The sequence below is a fragment of the Rhinolophus sinicus genome, chromosome 14 (assembly GCF_057876585.1).
Source record: "Rhinolophus sinicus isolate RSI-liver-muscle chromosome 14, RSI-T2T, whole genome shotgun sequence".
NCBI classification, from domain to species: Eukaryota; Metazoa; Chordata; class Mammalia; order Chiroptera; family Rhinolophidae; genus Rhinolophus; species Rhinolophus sinicus.
This window is the reverse complement of record NC_142514.1, coordinates 131,490,830-131,513,031: the sequence shown is the minus strand read 5'-3', so window position 1 is coordinate 131,513,031 and position 22,202 is coordinate 131,490,830. Positions and strand designations below refer to the sequence as shown.

At 34.3% G+C, this 22,202-nt stretch overlaps 1 protein-coding gene across 17 annotated transcripts in view; it reads right to left on the bottom strand.

The window, feature by feature from the left end:
* Positions 1 to 22,202, bottom strand: part of DLG2 (discs large MAGUK scaffold protein 2) — a 1,894,072-nt gene that overhangs the window by 869,394 nt on the left and 1,002,476 nt on the right. The gene's annotated exons all lie outside the window — the stretch shown is intronic.

Genomic DNA, 22,202 nt, shown 5'->3' with positions numbered 1-22,202 from the left:
ACCATGCTTCTTTGAAGAATTTTCACATCTGATTCTACCACTAGGTGATTTCAGTTTCAATTATCTTGTTAGGGTTTAGACTGTGAGGCATTTTAAAAGTGAAGACAATTTTAAGGGATGTTTCATCCAGTGATAGATAGCATTTAAGCCTTTACCCAGCATACCAGAGGGAAAACAAAACAAAACAAAACAAAACAAAACAAAACAAAAACATTAACTGGAAAAACTTCCTTCCAGTAACATACAAACAAGACTTGATTCACTAAACGTTTTCCAGCTGATCTGACAAACGTGTGCTATGAGTATCTATGGACCAAAGACTTACACATATTTGGAAAATAACTTCCTTCTCTCACTGTAAGTCTCTTGAGTTTTACCGCTAAAGAGGGTTGGGTCTTCAGTCAACAGAATGCTGTTTTATATGGTATATTGGATATCTTAGGCAATTGGAGGTAGAGCGCAGCAGTCTGGGACAACGGTAGTCAGAATTCACGTCGCTGTTATTCACTCAGGTAACCCTGGTGCCTAGAACAGTATGTAGCACAATGCCTGCGATGGATGTTTGTTAAATGAAAGAACGATCTAGGTTCTAAGCCTGGCTCTGCTTCTCACTTCCTTGTTCTGAGTTTGATTGGTCTCATCTGTAAATGAAGAGAATTGGCAGATGATTTTTAAGGCCCCTTCCTTCTCTAGGAGTCTATAATTCTGTGAATGGGTCTCCACGTGAATATTGAACAGAACTGTCTAGAGCTCATCAGGGCACAGGCTCTGGTAAAATGGCTCAGTGTTTTGAAAAGCCACCAGTGGCAGGCACCCTTGGGGCAGCCCAGATCCTACCTGTCCCCTAGGATTTGGTGCTACCATTAACTGTTTCTGCTGCTCTATGCTCTCACTTCCTACGAAATCTCCTTTCCTTTCATTTCCTTTAGACACTCTTAGACACTGCCTATGCAAATTCTCCACATTACACCCTGTGCATTTTGGATGAAAAGTACCACAGAAATCCAACAAATAAACAAATGATAACTCCTACTTAGTTTGCAAAGACATACTCAGCAGGAACACAACTTACCCTCACATCACCGCGGTGCTAACGGTATTCATTATTTCTACATAAAAGTTTGTCTAAAGCCATGCTGTAGTTGAAAGACTATTCAGTTAACAGAATACAGTAGATGAAAAGGAGAAGGGGAGCAATTCTTCCTAAATTAATGAGTGAAAAAAATCTGTTTTCAACATTTTAAGATGGAATAAGATAATATAGAGGTGAGAAAAAATGTTGAGTTTTCAAAACACTGATATTAAAGGGAGGGGGAATCAAAGAATTTTTAATTTTTACTCTGATGGAGCTGCCAGATCATAAAATAATTTTTGCACTTTCTTCATGAGTGAAGATTTCCTAGGTCCCTAAAACTGGGGCTTGGAGAGATCTTTGACGTTTGATCCTTTGTTGGTTTGTTTTGCTTTTATATTCAAACTTTAATGACCTTCTTCACACACCTGACGCACAGGCTTTATAAACTTTTACAGGATGGAGTTCTCAAGAAAATAAATTGGACCTGCCAGCTAAGATTTAAAGTAAAAAAATAATAATGATAATAACTGCTGGTCCTTAAAGAGATGGTTGGCGGTAGGAAAAGCAGTGTGGAGTTGGATTTTTGGAGTCAGAACCCATGCTTATATTATGCGAATTCTTACCACAATGTAGATATTCAAAATATATTTGTTGAATGTGTCTATGACAAAGGGAAATCCATAGACTTAAAAAACTAATAGAGTCAAAAGCATATTCACGAATTTTCAGCTGTAAAAGTTTTTTGAAAGCTGGGTGTCCTGTGAGTGGAATGGTGTCATTGCCATAGTTATAGAACCGTCTTGTCTGTGGGCAGGTGTGCCTGATACACGGAGGGTGACAGCTGCTGCCTATCATAAATCCTGAGTCTCTAACCATTGCTCTGCATATTGAGATCAACAACTTTTGCAGGTATGCCGTGTCAGGAAAACAAGTTTTTCAGATGCTTTCCATGTGTATGTCATCAGTACCTGGACAGACCTTCTCTTTGTAATTTTATTTTTAATACCTCTCATATGACAGAAGCCTAACAGTACAGCTGAGTTTGAGATGCAACATTAATCCTTTTAAGCAGCTTTGAGTTTCATGCCTCAACACACACTGTGTGAGCCTCCTCTGAATTCTCAAGGTAAAAGCGATGTTTCAATCAAGCCATTAAGTGTTATAGAACTACATTTTCTGCCTAGCACATGAATGATTTTCTCTTAAAAATCATCTAAATAAATCATAGATAATTATATAAACAGACTAGACATTAAATCCGAGAAACTAATATCTGCTAAATTGAAAAGCTATCTAGGTTAGGTGTTTAATATACACCAAAGAAAATACATATTTGAGACACAAACAAGTTAATGTACAAAACTAATAACCATTCAAATATTTGTGTGATTTGTTTGCATATCTGACATGCATATTTGAGAGCCCTTTGGTTAACATCTGATTAGTCCATTATTAAACAGCAGGTATGGGATATACTCTGTGGTACATAGAATTTATTACTAAAAGAATATAAACATAATATTTAACTTCAATTCACAGGAATACCAAGAAGGTGATATAAGTTACCTCAGTAGAGAGCAGTGGAAAGGGAAGATAAAAAACAGTTACATTTTGCTCCATACAGTTGTATTTTGTTTGAGTCTTCCACAATGAGAATAAATTAATGCTACTACTTGTATGATTAAAAAGGTAAGCAATTAAAAAAATAAAGGTAAGCAATACTTTTCTGTAAATATGTACTGGTTGTTTACTGTATGTCAAATACTAGAAACCCCAAAATGAATAAGATACAATCCCTCCTCTCCAGGAGACCTATGTAGTTGGGGACACAGATGCATAAAGAAATAAAATTTCATGGAGAATGGCATGATAACAGATGTGTGAAAATTATATGGGAGCTCGGGAAGAAAATTACTGTTTTTCAGTTGCTATATGATAAAAGCCCAGTAGTAAATGTTATCTGGAAAAGTGCAATAATTAGTGTGACTGTGTATAAAAGATAAAGGTGTAGCTAAATCTCTCTGCATGTTTTATGTATAGATGATAGAAAAAATGGTCATTATAACTTTGTGTGTATATATCAAAATTAAAGTGTACAAACTGACCCAATTGCAGAAAGATATATTTCTGCCCCAAAGAGACAACCAGTCATGGACAAGTGTGACAAAATGTTTGAGTCACAACAAATATAAGTCCTTTTAGTTCTTATTATAACGGGCTAAACATACTTTTATTTTTCTGTTTTCAAAATCAAAACTAATTCTTTGATGTTTGAATATTTCACATGTCATTTCCTTTAAATGTTTAATCATGATATACTTAGGCACCCAGAGATGTAAGAAAGTTATGTAACACTCACCCATGTACCTACCACCCAGATTTAATAAATGTTAATATTTTGCCATCTTTGGTTCAGATTAATTTTAAAGAAATAAACTCTTCCTAATATTGTCAAAATCCCTCTACCCCACCCCACCTCAAATTCATCTCAAAATAATGTTCAGTAAACATTCTCGTACCTCTCTCTTTAAGCACATACCACTTTATCTCGAGTAGATACTTCAAAATGTGATTGACAGGATGTGTCCAGCTGAACTTTTATTATAAATTTCTCCCCAATTTACATTATTAGTAGTTTATAGGAGACCTACATTCTAGATGACACAGTATAATCATACTTATTACATTTTCCCAAACATAATGCATAACGTTTAGTTCCTTGTAGTTTTGATGTGCACTTTCTTGATTACTGGTGAGACTTAGCATCTTTTCAAATGTTTACTGGCTATATGAACTTCCTTCTATTTATAGCCTTTGCCCGTTGTAAAATTTGGTTATAGTTTTCTGACTGATTTATAAAAGAAAACTTTATGTATTCTGGATGCTAATTCAGTGATTATTACATATGCTGAAAATATCTGCTCCTAATTTCTGACTTGTCTTTTAACTTCATTTTATGTGATCATACAGAGTTCTCATAAAAATTTAAATGTACTGAAATTTGTCAATGTTTTCTTTTATTTGGGTACATTTTTTGTATCTTAATTTCTTCCCTATTCCAAGTTTATAAATATATTATCTTATATTTTCTCCTAAACAATTTAAATGTTTTCACAAATACATTTTCAAATTAAAAGAAAAAATGGTGCGAGATAGGAATCTACTGTTCCCCCATATGTATGGCAGTTGTTTTTTCCTTCCTCCCTCCCTCCCTCCCTCCCTTCTTCTCGCTCTCTCTTTTTGCTGGTATGTAAGAATGTTAGTCCTTTTCCTTACTGACTTGCAATGCTACTAAGTCATATGTCTAGATCATATGAGCATGCATATAATTGTTCTGGGCTCTTGTGATTGTTCTATTGTTACTTACCTGTGACAATACCATATTATCTTGCGTACTATGCTTTATAATAAATATTGATATCTAAATATTGATATTAGATATTGATAAGTAATCATCCTTTGAACTTGATCTAACTTTTCAAATTAATTTTTTATTAAGTTGTACAATTGATCATTTCAATATGATGCCAAATAATCGATGTCATTATTTGATAGTATTTTTAGTACTATGTCTGTAGTGTATATCCCACACAAGCTGTTTTATCTTGTAGAAGTTCCACTCCTCACCAAATCAGCCATTATTATTTTCACCATTATTTATTTTTTTCCAATTAATGATTACTCAAAATAAATCCCACATGCTGTCAATTTATTTCCCCATCATTATTTTTAGCATCCTAACCTTCCTAAATTTCCTTCTTATCGAGATACATATTTTAATAGTTACTTCTGCAAAAAATCTGTGGTCAAACATGCTCAAACTTTTTGCATTTTTCCTGAGCTGTCCACATTTACCTCAGAATTTGAATGTGGACTTTGAATATATATATATATATATATATATATATATATATATATATATATAGAGAGAGAGAGAGAGAGAGAGAGAGAGAGAGAGAGAGAGAGAGAGAGAGAGAGAGAGAGAGATTCGCAGATTGACAATGATTTTTCCCTCAGCACTTTGAAGATACTATCTCATACTGTCTTCTGGTATCTAATTTTATGATAAGATGTCAGCTGTCAATAGAATTGCTACAGTGTAAGGAATGTCTCTTCTCTAAGGTTTGTTTAAAGATTTGTTTTTCTTTGTCTTTGGTGAACTGCACTTTCACAAAAATATTTTTTTCTCTAAAATTCTGCTTGGAACTTGTTATTTTTTGATCTGATTAAGTATTTTAAAAAATCTCAAAATATTATCTCTTCTAATATTCCTCTCTTTCATTCTCTTCGTTGTCTCCTTCTAAAATCCTGTTATGTTTTCCCTGCACTATTTAATGTGACCCATCCTATTTCTTCATATATCTCCTATTATTCTTCGTCTATGTCTGTATTGCTTTCATGGTTATATCCTCATATCTATTTACTATTTTTAAGTTTTAATCTATTGTTTTACCTATCTGCAGAGTTCTTATTTTTAATAAATCGTTACTTTTTTTTTTTTTAATTTTGGAGATTCTATATATTTCTTTTTTAAATCCACCCAGTCTTTTATCTGGTGTTCTGTTCTTTTGCTGTGATTTTTATTCCTTTATCATATTTTTAATTTAATTTATAGTCTTTATCTGATAATCTTATTAACTATTTTTCTTGGAAGTCTAATCTTGCTGATTCCACTCATGATGGGTAGTTTCTGTATGCAATTGTACATTTTTATTCTAAAATATTCTTTAGTAAGATTTTACTTCCTGTGGGAGTTCTAGGGACTTGTAGTTGTGCAACTGTTGGGACAGACTAATTTTGCACATCCTTCTGCTAGTTTCCAAGAGATTTCACTAATCCAGAAGTCATTATATGTTTAATATTTGGATGAGTGTTATTCTCTCCACACAAACATGTTAAATTTATTTTTTTATTTTCCTCTTCTACTTACAGTAGACACATGCTTTCTTATCGTTTCCCTGGTCTAATGAATGACATTTTTTAGAAGCTTTTTCAGTAAATAAGAACCCATTGAACTTTCCAGTTTTATGCAGAGATTTCAGTTTTATTTCTCTTCTTTGGGTAATCCTAAGGTCAACTGTCTTGCCCTGTATGAGCATTGCAATCCTACATTCTCATCTCAAGGGCCTTCATTGAGTCTCACAGACTGCTGAGATACCACAGTCAGGTCAGGCCATCATTTCATACAAACTCCAACAAGTCAAACTGGCTTGCCACTAAATTAACCCCCAAACAAATGAGAATTTAATTGGGTTACTCATGAGGTTTCCATGTTTGATAAGCATGTCTGACAATAGTATGTATAAGATTTATTGTGAAAAGTTTTATGCAAGAAATTCTGGAAAGTCACCTAATTAAAATGTTATTCAAAAGTCACTGTCATACAATTATTAATTACCTAAAGTTAGCAGTAAGTTAGACCCCCACATTTGTGATCTTGGATAAGTAATGCCAAGTATATAAAATGGGGTAATAATGGAAACCATTGTATTGATTACAAAGATCAAATGAGATAATACATGTAAACTATTTAGGCCTACACCTGGCACACAGTGGGGATGCAATAAAAATATTGGTTTTATTTTTATTAATCCTTTAATCTTCAGGGAAGACCAAAAAACACAACAGTCTAGACAGAAAATGTGTGCTTACCATTACGCAGAAGCAGAACATGCTTTTTAAAGCTCTCTTTATGTCTATATTTAACTATCTTCATTGTTAGGAAGTATATCTTCTCTTCTGAGTCCTTTCCTCTTTTTTATTCCATTAGTGGAGACAACAAATAAGTTTCCAAACACCTGTAAATATCTTTTATAAATATAAGTGAAACTTATAGTTTCACAAATGTATTTTGTATGAGGCAAATTAATATTTTATTAAGCTTTCTGAATAGTTTTATTTTATTTTTTTTAAGTTTTTGAGAATCTTCTTAGAGCCACTCTTCCTTTTACAGAGATGTCACAAATGGGAAAACTCAAATGGTTCCTGAACTTTTAGTAGTTCTGAATCTACATGTTGTGTCTTGCCCACATGATTACAATTAAAGTTTGCTACAACTAAGGATATAGATTGATATGGCAATGGCTATCAAAAGGAATGTAGAGCTGAGTGTATATAGAAGCATAGCAGAAGAACACCAAGCCAGAAGCCAAGAAAGAATGGGTATCTAATGGAACATTCAAGAACTTTGACTTGTGAATTAAAAAAAAAAAAAAAAAATGCAATAAATAAGATCATAGATACCGTATTTCCTTAAAAATAAGACCTAGTGGGACCATCAGGTCCAATGCATCTTTTGGAGCAAAAATTAATATATTAAAATAAGACCAGGTCTTATACAATATAATATAAGACCGGGTATAATATAATATATATAATATAATATAATGTAATATAATACTTGGTCTTATATAACATAAGACTGGGTCTTATACTAATTTTTGCGCCAAAATACACATTAGAGCTGATGGTCTGGCTAGGTCTTATTTTCAGGGAAACATGGTAGTTTTCCTGAAATAGCTACACAATGCAAAAGGATGGGTAGTTAAGTAATTTTGTAACAGAGAATTCAATTCAACTTCTTCAAATTTTCATGTCTTGCTGAAACATGCCCCAAATGCAGACATTTAAACACAACTCATCTAACCTGAACCCTTTGACATGGGAATTTTCCTATCAATTATAATCGAGTTAGATAATCCAATATTCTAGCTAGCTCAACAACAGAATTATTTCCATCCATGGAGGTGGGGTGCTAATTTGAGAGTCAGTACCCTTAGTTTTAATTTTGTTTTTACAAATTGTCTTACTTCTGGGTGTTGTGTTATATAATCTCTACATTCCCCTCAAACTCAATCCATTAGTCCATGACATTATGTCCCTAGAATTGATCTGTAAAACAATGATCTTTTAAGTCCAATGACCATTTCTGATGAAGTTGTAGTCTTGCCATATCATCTTTTGCGTCTCCACAAAAGTATTTTCTCTCTCTCTGACACACTCTGTGTGCTTGTATCTGCACATGCCATCTCCTCTGCCTGTAGCCCTACCTTTCCACCTCACTTCCTGCTCCTTGTCATTCTACATGTGAGACATCCTTACATGTTTTTTGACATTTGGCTCAGTGATTCTCTATGACACCTTTCCTAATCCCTTCAGACAGAGCCAGTTTGTCCTAGTGCACTAAAACTAATGTTTCCTACTGTATTTTGTACATCTCAGGTTTAGTTTTTATTACATTTATTTGTGATGATTTTGAACTTAAATGCTTCCCTTTAAATGACTGTGAACAATTCAAGAAAATTTGCATGCCTTATTTATTTTTGTATCCTCAGAAACCTATATAGTTTTTTGCACATGGTAGGCACTCAATAAAAATATTTGAGTAATTTAATAGTTATTTTCTGAATGAATGAATAAATGAATGAGCTTATCACTTGAATTAAACTGCTTCTTCCTCCTGAAAGAAGAAAGGGAGGCACTATACAGACACATATTAAGCATCTATTATTACCCTCTATTTGTATTTTTGCCTTATACTCTTCTGCATAATAAAAGAGATAAATCAAAGTCACTGTAAGAAGGGTTCAAAGTGCTTTGAAAAACATTTCAAAAGGTAAATCAGTGAGACTTGTGGATTAGTGGCCTATCCACTGTCAGTGTTTTCACTTTGTAATTTCTCCCCTTCCATTGATACAGGTGATCTTTTACAACATTTAATAAATAAAACCATATTCATAAATAAACTCCCTCTTTCATTTCCTTAAAAATGAGACCTGCTATTGAAAACATACAAACTATTCCTTTTCCATCCCACCACATACGTAAAACAGAAACAACAGCTGTTGAAATCCTCAATGCAAATGTCAATTGCAGATAGTGTTACTGAAAATATTTCTGATATTAATTGCAAATTCTCTCCAGCTTAAAGAATATATACAGTTATAAAAGTGTGTAATAGCATTAACATCCTTCATGGCTGAATAAAGAAAAAGGAAGAGGAGAATGATTTGTGTGGTGCCACCTCCATATCAGCTACTTTACTTTAAGCATTAGAAATGAAAGTATTTTGCTTTTAAGATACATAAAGTATTTTGCCCACTAACATGCCTTATCTCAGCATCTATCTAACCTCATCCATTTTTGTCAATTCACATAATGCTTCTTTGTTGTTTACTTAGGTTATTTTTAATTTAATTTGACTCACTTTTTAAATAAATTGACTTTAAAAGAGAACTTATCACTAGAATAAACAAAAATAAGGCTCATTCTCCATAAATAATAACCTACAATGAAATAGATGAAGATATGCGTAGAATGTTATTACATTGAAATACAATGAAAATAGAATAATGCTAATACAATTAAAAAGTAAAATAAAAACCAGAAATAATTTTAAAACTACAATTGAAAATAGAAGTGACGGTTTATATTCTATTTACAAACTTTTTCTAATTTAAATTAAAATTAAGGTATACTTTTTTTTTTTTTTTTAATGTTTGCTACATACCATTTTAAGTATACCACACTTTAGGAAATATTCCCATTTCATTTAAACATCTGAGGAAATCTCTGAGTCGAATATTATCTTCTTTTTACAGATTAGGAAACTACATTTCTAAGAAATTAAGTAACTTATTCAAGAACATTTTCCTAGAAGAATTAGGATTTGAATCCTGATTTGCCCCTCATGCATTTCTCAATTTTCAAAACTTGTCTGGTCTTCAATGTCCCTATCTTTAAGACATAGTGCAAAAGTACAACAAATATCATGTAATGGCTTATGATGCAGTAAAAACACATGAAATGAAGAAGGAGCGAGTGCCATGAGTTCAGATAACATTCATTAGCCCATGGTTGGCATGGAGAAGACAGACGTTCTGTAAGAGAGGAAATTTGAGTTGGGCCTTAGAAAACAGGTCAAAACAAAAAGTACATTTATGAAGCCAGGGAAACAACATGAGTAAAAGTAAAAATGTTGGAAAACATGGTGTGTGTTTGAGGAGTAGTTGAAAATCAGGATGAAAAGACTACAGCCATAGTTAATACATAGTCATGACAAATGTGATCAGAGTTGGAGATGAGAGAGAATGATAGTAGGAGGTAGTAGACGTAATGGGGTCTTAATTAGGGTGATAGTGTTAGGAAAAAAAAGCCAGGAGCAGTATAAGAAACAGTCTTTCTTCATACCATAGACTAGATTTGGCTCCCTGACTCACTCCCTTTGCACAATACTTTACTTTTCACAATGTTTATCACACTGACAATTATCTATGTAATACATGTATTTCCCTTGCTTTTCTTGAGGGATACTCCATGAAAGCAAGAACCACGCTTTTCTTTTCACCATTGAATCCCACATACCTAACAAAGTACCTGGTGCATAATAAGTGCTTCAAAAGGATTTACAAAATGCATGAATGAAAGTAGGAATAGCTGAGGGGGTTGAATCTGTAATATATGACAGGTGCTGTATAGGCTGAGGGGACTTGGAGACGCCTCTAAGACAAAGGAAGAATTAGATGTAAAATGCCCTCTTCTTTCATTTTACTTTCTATGTCCATCTTTGTCTCATAATTTTAAGTATTCTTATTTTATATTCTCCTTCTGAAACTTTTCACTAATGAATTTGCTAGAGATTTCATTCTATCATTTGTTATAGCTGCTGATTCTTTCTCATGGTCAGTAGTTTCCATGTGAGGGTTCTAAATTTTCTTTGTAAACTCTTCTAAAGCAGAGATTCAAAAAATAAAAAAGGAAGTATTGTAAATAATTTGATGTTTTCTACTTTAGTGTGTTCTAGGGAGTCTAATCTGTGCCGTGGGTATGTCCATATCCATGGAAAAAATGAAAGTGGTGATGGTGTGTTAACTTTTAGATATGTTGAAGTTGTGATGGCCCTGGAAAAGACAGGAGTACATATGTTTGATAAGCAATGTGATGGGGAAAACATACCCCATTCATTCATTTGTTCAACACTTATTTGAGTGTTACAATGAACCAGTCATGTTTTCTAAGCAATGGAGATAAAATAATGAACTAAACAGAAAACAATCCCCAACTTGTGGAACTTACATTTTAGTATAGAGAAGAGATAAGAAGAAATATAAACAGCAACATATATAATCCGTTAAATATTGATACATGCTAAAGAAAAAAATAAAACAGATAAATGGAATGAAATATGTTGGAAGTGTTTAAATTGTTCGAAAGGTTGATTAAGGTAAATCTCATTGAAAAAGTAATTTTTGAGTAAAGATCTTAAGGAAATGAGAGTAAGCCAGAAGTCTATCTGGGAAAAGAATAGTCTATTAGGTTTGTGCAAAAGCAATTGCGGTTTAAAAGGTTAAAAACAGTTGCAAAAACCACAATTACTTTTGCATCAACCTGAAGGCTTTAAGAAGGGACTATGGCTGGCTTGACTGGTGACAATAGGGAGGTCAGTGTGGCTGAAGCAGAGTGAGCAGAAAGATGGCACAAAATAAGGTCAGAGGGGTAGAGAGGTGAGTGAAGGGGGACTATGGGAAGCAAATCTTACAGACCTCATAAGCTGTTGTGGGCACTTCAGCTTTTGCTATGAATGAGGTGGAAAGCAATTTCAAAGTAGTAACATGATTTGATGAATGTTTTAATAAGATCATTCTCGCTGCTATCTTGAAAATTTTGAGTATAGGGCATCAAGACTGGAAGCAGAGAGAACAGTTAAGAAACGATTGCAATTATCAAGTTTAGAGGTAATGGTAGCTTGGACAAAATGAATGAACATAGAAATAAAAAATAAAAAAACAGTGGTCAGGTTCTGGACATATTTTGAAGCTAGAGAGAAGGAGGCAAGGATGGCTTCTAAGCTGTTGGCATGAGAAACTAGAAAGATGAGCTTGGCACTGTCTGAAATGAAGGTTGTAAATAGAGCAGGTTTTTCAGGAAAAATAAAGTGAGGTTCGGAGTATGTTAACTTGGAGATATATTTTAGACATCTGAGTGGAGACATCAAGTAAGATGCTGGATATACAAGTCTAGTATTTCAAAGAAGATAGCAGAATATAAATAGTATTTAAAACCACAATTACTGGCTGAAATAGTGAAAAAGCACAAAGAGCTTTTTTGAGCATGTTGACATTTACAGTTATCAAATATATAGTTTCCTTACAGAACTGTAAATTCTGTGAAAGCAATGAACAAAGGGAAAAAAAGACAAGAAAACTGAGAGTCTATGAGTTCTGAAAATTAAGTTCACAAACTGGTTGCAATGATGTTGCTAACTTTTTGTTGATATCAGAGGGATTATTAATTATGATTTTGTTCCAACTGGACAAACAGTTAACCAAATTTACTCTTTGTAAGTGCTGAAGAGGTTGCATGAAAAAATTAGACAACTTGAACTGTTTGCCAACAATTCATGGTTCTTGCATCACGACAACGTACCAGCTCACATGGCACTGTCTGTGAGGTAGTTTTTAGCCAGTAAACAAATGACTGTATTGGAACACCCTCCGTACTCACCTGATCTGGCCCCCAATGACTTCTTTCTTTACCCAAAGATAAAGGAAATATTGAAAGGAAGACATTTTGATGACATTCAGGACATCAAGGGTAATACTATGACAGCTCTGATGGCCATTCCAGAAAAAGAGTTCCAAAAATGCTTTGAAGAGTGGACTAGGTGCTGGCATCGGTGCATAGTTTCCCAAGGGGAATACTTTGAAGCTGACCTTAGTGATATTCAGCAATTCCGACCTTGTATGCAGTGGGAATGATTATAATGAATTTCCATGGGATTTAAGCTGTGTGTAGAAAAGGTGGTATGCTAGGAGAGAGGTAAGAACCAGAAAAAAGATGAGAGCATCTAGGAAATGATAGGGGTCAAAAGATTGTTGGAGTCCAGGTATGTGTAAATATTTGAGATTCATGTTATGGATACTCTGTTTTATGTTGTTAAAATGCTCAGCAAAGTTAACATTTATCAAGCTTTTAATATGAGTCAAACACTTAAATGGATATCGTATTTAATCTTCAAAACATTCGTTGAGGTGGCTCCAGTCCCCACACAAGTAGCCTCAGGGAAAGTATCTTGCTAGAGGTCACTCAGCTAACAATGGCACAGTCTGAATGCCCACCAAGGTCTGACTCAGAATTAGGAAAGGCCTAATCACAAGTGTAGGCAGGGTGTTTGTCATATGGTACCAGTCCTTTTTCCTTGGACAGGAACTATAGCCTCTGTGAGCATGCCAGCTATGTTGGGGATTGGAAACCCCTCTTTTTATTCTCTGTGTTCATTGCCCTTGAGGTCTTTGGTAAAGTATTTGGTGAAGTCTTTGGGACAATTCCATTCTGTCTCAGAGGAACTGAAGAGAATTAAAGACAGGTTTTATTCATGGTAGGGTTAGATCATTTCAGCAAGCAATTCAGCCCTGGGCTCTCCCAAGGGAAAGCGATTCAGGGGGACTGAGTTAGGATACCTTGATCCAGTGTCCCATCTGCATCGTCTAATAAAAGTACTAATACACCAGATGATTAGCTAATTATCAGTAAGAACTACAGAGCTGGAGTCAAGGGAAGCTGATAACTACAGGCACCAATTTGGGAGCGATTCTCATAGTGGAGATGATTATCTTCTTAGAGGAAATAGGTATGTTCTGACTACCAGCTGAATGCAGGAAAATGTCCAGCCAGTGAGAGAAAACGGTGCAAATGTAGAATAGAACAATCACTTTGGGAATGCAAAATAGTACAACCACTTTGGAAAAGTTTGGCAGTTCCTTAAAAAGTTAAACATATACGTACAGCATGACCCAGCAATTCCACTCCTAGACATTTACCCAAAAGAAATGGAAGCATATGTTCATTCCATGATTACACACCAATTCAGTTAGAGTTTTATTTGTAATAGCAAAACGGAAAATAAACAAAAATAGGGGAAAAAGCAAATGTCCCTCAACCAATGAATAAGTAGACAAATTGTGTTAAAATGTATGTATATAATGAAATACTTAGCAATAAAAAAGAATGAACTATTGATATCAGCAAAAGTGTGGATGGATCCCAAAATAATCAAGCTGAGTGAAATAAGCCAGACAAAAAAGAGCAAATACCATATGATTCCATTGATGTAAAGTTCTAGAAAATGTAAACAAATCTGTAGCAACAGAAAGCATATCAGTTGTTGACGGGGGGATGGACACAGTGAGAGACGGGAAGGTTTACAAAGAGCACAAGGAAACCTTAGGAGATAATAGATACATTATCTTCATTGTGGTGATGAAGTTCCTGGTGTTAACATATGTCAGAATCTATCAAATTACACACTTTAAATATGTGCAGTTCATTGCATGTCAATTATACTTCGATCAAGTTGTTAAAAACATCAAAAAACAACATCTATAATCTAAAACTTAAATCTATTTAGTTGTCTTAAAAGGGGGGTAAAAAGGACAAAATAACTTTGTTACAAAGAAGACAAATAAAATAATGAAGAAAAAAAGAAGAAACGAGGACAATTTAGCAAGAACTTCTATTTCCTTTTTCATTCTTTCCCTAACGTCTGTTCTTCTCACCCCTCTCACCTACAGCAAGCTTCCTAATGAAATTTCACACCTGTCCATTTCTGACAGCATTTAACATTTAGTAACAGTATAAATATTAACCATGTATTTTGGCTATGTGTTTCTGTCTGGCCTGCATTACAAGTGGATCAATAAGAATTTAAGACAACGCAATGAATTCTTTTCCATTTTATTTAGTTTGATTTAGGTATAGAAACAGACTTAACCATGGTACTTAATTTTTATTTCAGAAATTGATTTTTACTCTATTTTCTGCTGTTGCTTAGGAAACAAAGTTTTCGAAGTCTGTACTCGAAACTATTAATCTCAGCAATCTCTGGCAGGCAAACTAGTCTAAGAGATCCCAGGAATGCTCTGTGCTCCCTTTCTTTTCCCAAATACAAGAAAATCAGAGGTGTTTTTACCCCCATTTGGAAAGAAGAAGAAAATACCACTCTGGGTCATGTATGCAGTAACCCATACTAGAATCTGATCCCACTTTCCACTGAGCATTTGAAAATACATGCAAGGGCTAACAGCAAGTCTAAATTAGGACTCCACATCCAGGAACATTTGGGAATTGAACTACAGCGTGTTGGAAAGTCTTCCCTGATGGAGAAGGGCTGTTTCGGGTTCAGGAATGTGGGCCAAAATGATCAATTTGTTTCCTGTCGGCATAGCTCAAATTACATTCTTGACTCCATAACACTGAGCTCTTTCCAGCACATCCATTAAGGGAACTTGGCTGGTATTGAGGATGTTTGTAAGACCTAATGTCTAGGAGAATAACCATAACCCTCGCCAAGGGAGAATGGAACACTGGGTTCTAAGCAGGAAGGCCTCCATCTCAGTACTGCAACTTTGCATGAAAAGCTTGTTGACCAATCTGATGCCAGACATCTCAGGCATTTGGATAGGCACATATCCAAACTCCTCAGCTCATTCACGAAAGTTCCATGGACAACATTTTAAATATGTTTGTTGAGAAACATGAATTAGTTATCTACCAGAAAGAAGAATATATGGCAAGTAGTTTTACAAGGAAATAATATATTGGAATCAAGTTGGCTTGACCCAGACACGTGGTAGAAGAATCTCCTAGTTTGTACCTTAAAATGACATCATCAACCTATGGTGCTTTTTCTCTAGCAATGTTCTAAGAGCCTATTGTCATATAATCCACATAATAAATAACATTTATCAATTATTCGATACGTGGAAGGCATTGTGCTAAGTGTTTTACATGCAATTCATACCTCATCACAACTTTGCAAAGTCAGTGACTAAATTTACCCTTTTGGTAGAGATCTAAGGGGGGTGCTACTTTGGTCCTTGCGCTTTAAATACACCAAGTACACTCTTTCCTCAGGTCTCATGCCTTTCTCTAACCTCTGCCTGGAATCACATTCCAAGATATTCATATGATCACTCCCGTCTCCTTCATGTCTTTAGTACAGTGATACTTATTCAATGAAGCTTTTTTTTGTTTTGATTGCTCTCTTTTTATTTTTTCAGCATCACATTTATCCGTACCTAACATCATAATTCATTTATCTCTTCACCTACCACTGTCAGTAGAATGCAAGCCTTATGAAGGTAGGAATTTTTTAACCTTGTTTGCTCATTAGCTAGAATGATGGCTGCACATTGTAGGCACTTATCAAATATTTGGAAGTGGTGAAATGGAAGCAATGTGGCTTTAGGTAACAACCACTTGCTATTAACAAGTAGGCTAAACACAAAAGTAAAATTTTTAAATCAACCCTTATTCTTAGTTTAAGGTTAACCTACAGTTCTGCTATTAAGACATGCTCAGATAATTTCATCCAAACTTGCTTTGCAACCAACAGGTTACACAATTTAAGTGGGGGGTATTTCTGAGTTTATTAGCAGGCATTGTGTCTGAATTTATTAGCAGATTCAAAATTATTTTGTGACACTGTAGGCTTTGCCGTCCTGAAACTTCTAGTATGGCTGGGAGAGAAAACGTAATCTGAAACAATTAGAAAATATATAGTAAATAATTATTTATCATTTATTTATTCATCTGTGTAACAAAATATTGGCTTCATTTGCATTCTGACGTAGGTACGTACAGGAAGTAGAGAAGTGAGCATAGTTCCTGACTTGAAAGAGTTGACAGTCTGATAGAAGAGGTTGGATATACTGTGAGATAAAACTTGCTCAATGAATAAAAACTTGATAAATGAAATAAAACATGCTGAAATTGAGTAAAGAGATAAAATGCTTTGAGAATTCAAAAGAGGGAGAAATTACGAAGACTATATTAGAAAGTGCTACACTGAATGAAATCACATGGCAAACTACACGGGAGAGACACGGGAGAGACATTAAATGCTGTTCCCTATCACTCCTGCAATTGAAACACACCTGGGATTTTGGTAAGCTTTCATGCAGCAAATAACATATGCCAAGACTCATATTTCTCTTAGTTCCCTGTGAAAGGGCAGTAAACATTAAACAGAGTACAACCCTGAGTGATGTTTCCAGCTGATTCTGAGGGCAATTTCATAACCTCAGTTTTGTTATTCACGCTCAAGTTTTGCAAACAAAGTGAAAGTCTAGTATTAATTTTCCAAAGGTTAAATTTATACTGAAGTCCACACAAAATTGAGTAAATACAACAAATCTCAACACAAGTTTTACATCATTTGTGAAGTATTACCGTCCATAAAAGAGACAGAATTCAATTATATTTCAACTATTTGTCTTTTTTCACATTTTACAAGTACTAGTAATTACTGTAGAAGACCTGAAAATATGCAATGTAAAATTTACCTGTAATTCTGTTATCTACCTAAATCCTAGAAAATTGGCTTATTTCCTTCTGTATATAGATACCCCTACAGATACAGTTGTAGTGATAAATGCAGGCAGTAGTGTGGTCACTGATTATAATTTGTGTAATGTTTTAGCCATTATTGTGAGAAATTGGGCCACCATTCAATATACTTCAAAGACATGGTTTATTTTAGCTGCAGGATATTACATCTCATAGATGTGTCAACTATTATAAACAATGCTATTTTAAAGTGAGTATACAAAGATGTTTATTTGTTTCTCTGACTATTTCCCTAGGATGAATTCCTAGAATAAGACTAAAATGGTGAAAACATTTTTGAGACTTCTATTAAGTGTTGCCAAATTGTCTTCCAAAAATGTTACATGATATCTATCCTGTCCAGCAGTATCCTGGAGTAAGCACCTCCCCACACTCTTGTCAGATGGAGTATTGCCATATTCTTTTTCTAATTTGATGCCCATTCCTATTTTTATTTAGATTGTTTTAAATATTGATTTAGAATATTTTAAGAATTTATATAAATTTATCTTCATATCTGAATTATCTAGGATGTTGATGATTTTTATATTGATTTGTAAGAGCACATTATAGTTTAAATGTATCATATTTGTGGCTTTTCAATTTTTCATATTTTAAAGTTTATATGTAGTCAAATCTGTTTTTTTGATTTGTGAATTCTGCTATTGCATTTATGAGTATGAAGCCCTTATCAAAACTAAGATCAGTTAAATATGGACTTTTTATGGTTTTATATTTACATTAGCCTGTTAATAGATCTGTAATTAATTTGGTGCCAGACGATAGAAATCATTGATAATGTTTATTGAATGAAGACTGCCAAATAGTAAATAAATTCTCTATACTAATTATCTACTATTTAATCTTCATAATGACCTTATGACTATTATTTATATTAGTGGTTATTAGGAAATCACTATTACTATGCCTGTTTTATAAATGAGGAAAATAACATTCAGAGAGATTGATTTACTTATCAAAAGTCACACGACTGATAAACTATGTAGCTGGTGTTTGAATGCTGGCAGTCCCTGGAGATTTCTCTTAATTACTATTTTTACACTAATGTGGAATGGCACTAACTTGACTTTTCAGCAAATTATCATTTTTCTTAGCACTGATTTGTGAATAATCTGTCTGTTCTTCCTTTGATTTTATTGCTTCCTTCATCATGTATGATATTGTTGTATATCCTGAGCTGTGTTTCACAATTAGTCCTTGTACTGAATCGGTCTGTCGGCCAGTTCTTGCAGTAGCACTGTGTCAATTTTTTTAACGGGTTGCAGCTTTGTAATGTTTATTAATATATTCTAGGATAAAGAAATTATTTTACTGTACAATCCTATGAGAAATGCATTGGACAATTTTTCAAGAAATAGCTTCCACATGAGTAGCATTTTATAACCAGTTTGTTCTAAAGGCAGAGAAGTAGATAGAATGACCCTTGAAAATTTCTTTAAGCTCTCATTCTTCAAGGTTGCAAACTCTTTCAATCTACTAAAACCGCACTATTAAGAATATAAAAAATTGCAAAATTATAACACTATTGACTTTTAATCCCCAAAAGTCAGGAATTATAGCTCTTAACTTGTTGAGCACATTCTCACCCAGGGCCTATACTATGCACTATATATGCACTAATTTTATCATCCTTAAACAATTTCAAGGCAGGTGTGATTACCACCATTTTATGCTTGAGAAAATGGAGACTCAGAATTAAAAATAAATTGCCCAATGTCACACAAGTAACAAGTAAAGGATATAGAACTTTAATCCAGGTCAGTCTGTTTCCATGGTCTTAGTTTTTTTTCCATCTCTGCTATCCCTTTTCTACATGTATATCTCATGCCTATATTAATTGCAGGAATATTACGTGAGGAATAAGTGCTTTTAAAAATCTTTAATTTAAGCTATGCTTTCAGATAATTTTACATAAATGGCAATAAATGGGGAAAAAGTTAATTAACCTGAAATTCAATCATATATAGGCAGCAGTCCAAAAATTATAAAGAAATTGATCAAATATAATTGGCTCAATATTTTCAGGACTTCATTGAAGCCTTGATAAACGTTCAGAATAAGCTCTAAGTAAGAATTTAGAAGTAATTTAAGGAAGGAAGAACCTAAGGTTAAAAGTTAACTATAAGACTTTAACACAAGTCTATTGAATGAATCCATCATGAAATTTCCTCTTTGGAGTTGAGAAGGATACCAGTTTATAGTTTTTCTCTGATAGATGTAGTTCTTGGAGAGAAGCAACCATATTTTATTTATTACTGAGTTTCTAGCATTTGTCATAACACTCGCCACATAATAGCCATTCAGTAGATGCTTGGGCAAATAAATGAATAATTGAATCTCAGTAGCCCTGCCAATCAGTACAGATGATAGAAAAGACAAAAACACTAGAAAGACCATTAGGAGATCCAGTCCCTTGCCCTGAACCTGCTACTACGTAATTATCACCAACGTTGAGTAGATTTTTTAACTTCTCTATGCATCAGTTTTCTCATCAGTAAAATGAAGAGGCTGAACTAAATAACCCCACAAGTCTATGTTAACTCTAAAATTCTATGATCTGCAATTCAAGATGTCAACATTGTCTTTCAAAGCCTTATTACTCACCAAAGGAGAGATGCTCCATTTATCAAAATGGCTCCCAGACAGTCAGGGACTCTAACCACAAATTAAACCACATAACAAGCTTCCTGGAAGTGAGAGCAACAAGTCCTATGTATATCTCTGCCATCCTTAAGACAATTGCATTTCATGACTATAAATGATATTTTTTTAAAAAAACGGTTTTCCCCACAACTATTTAATAGTGCAAATTAATATAGAAAAGGGCTAGAGTTAATTGATAAATACAGTGACCACTGTGCTTTTAAACATATAATTTTTCAGACTTCCTAGTTTTTTAGGAAGCAAACACAAATTACCCAGCCTCCCCAATGTACCCCTTGTCCAACGACTGAGGAATGACATTATGTTAATAAGCTAACAGAGTCATCCTTCATGCACAAGGCTATAAAATCATGATTAATCACTTTTCAACACTTAGGGCAAATCATTTACTAGTATTTAAAGAGATGCCAGTCTGGTTCCACAAAGTAAGAAGACGATTTTGAATGGCTTAACTATGTAATGTCTTTTACTTTTTCTTTTCTTCTATACTGAACTGGAAATTATGATAGCATCACCCACTAGCGACTGGACATGCAAAAATTCAATAAAGTGGCTAACTTTACTTAGATTTTAGCTGAACAGAACTGCTAGTGGCCTGATAACAACTGGCCCCTATCTTTTTAGGGAACATCACAGAACATGCAAAGAGTTCATCAGGCCATCCATAAAAATCATACATTTCAACTTGTTACAAAGTAAAAACATTGAGTTGTACCAAATTTCAGCAATACAAGGGCCAACTCTTGGAACTGTCAGATGCACAGATGGGGGTAGATATTTGTTATGTAAAGTCCAAATATACTTCTATTGGTTACAAAGCAGCCTTCAAAGAGATGGAATGTCAAAAGAGGAAAACAAAATAATTTTAAAAAGAGATTTCTGAAGCAGCCCCCTTGCCTTAGAGATGAGAAATCCAGGTCTCAGAGAAATTCAGGCCTGGTCCAAGGTCACGCCCAAGAGCAGAGCCAGATCACCGACTTTGTTCTCCTACTTCCCAGTGCAATTATTTTCTGTATTACTATAGTCTCTCTTCCTCAGACAGAGGTGTGTTTATTACAGAATTCCTCATGGAATGTATCCTCTGAGAATACAGCTGCTCTGAATAAAGATAGCTCAGGCACAAGGAGTCAAACAGGGCATGGTCCACTCTCATCAGAAATTATCAGAAAAAAATTGAAGAGGAGGGGGAAGAAGGAAGGAAAAAAAGTGCTAACTCAAGAAGAGACCTCCTGTAGGTTGATCATGTTTGAGTTCTCTGTGGTGTGGGCTCAACTCCTAATACTTTTATTGTCTGGAACAAATAATTGGAAGACAGTGCCTGGGCTCAGCACCACTTGGGGCAGGGATTGGGGGAGGAGGATGTGGCATTGATAGATTATTATTTCTATATAGATGGGACTGAAACTCTACTACGGCTGGTTGTATTTAATTATCTGATTCTGATACCAAATTTGATTATGAATTCACTAAGGGGAGGGATTTGGCCCAATCCATCTCCATATCTTCAGAGTCTATCATATGTTTGGTATTCAATGAATGTTAGATGAAAAGAAGGAAGAAAGGGAGGGAGGGAGGAAAAGAGGGAGGGAGGAAAAGAGGGAGGGAGGGAGAAAGGCACATGTTGTACCTGGAAGTGAATTCTCAATTTGGCACATACCCTTGGGTCTCTAATACTGTTTGTGTTTCTGATTATATAGTTTTTAGTGATACTGGATGTTATTATTTTTAAATATTCTTCATTAACTGTAATAAAAACTTTCTAGGTCTATAATGCAAGATTTGATAACTCTGCTCTACTCCCCTCTTTAGTAGATTCAGAAAGAGAATGAGCAATCCATGTCCTTACCCTCTACTTCAGGCATAAATTGAAACTCACATTTGGTGAATAGATTAGCAGTTATGAGTACAAACATACATCAACTATGTCAAGTGTCAATGTAATTTTACTCTAGGGTATTCAGAAACTGTCACCCTTGCCATGAATTATCCTAGAGTGAGATATGGAGCCAATATGCATTAGAAACTGAATTCACCTATTCAAGAAATATGTATTGAAAGC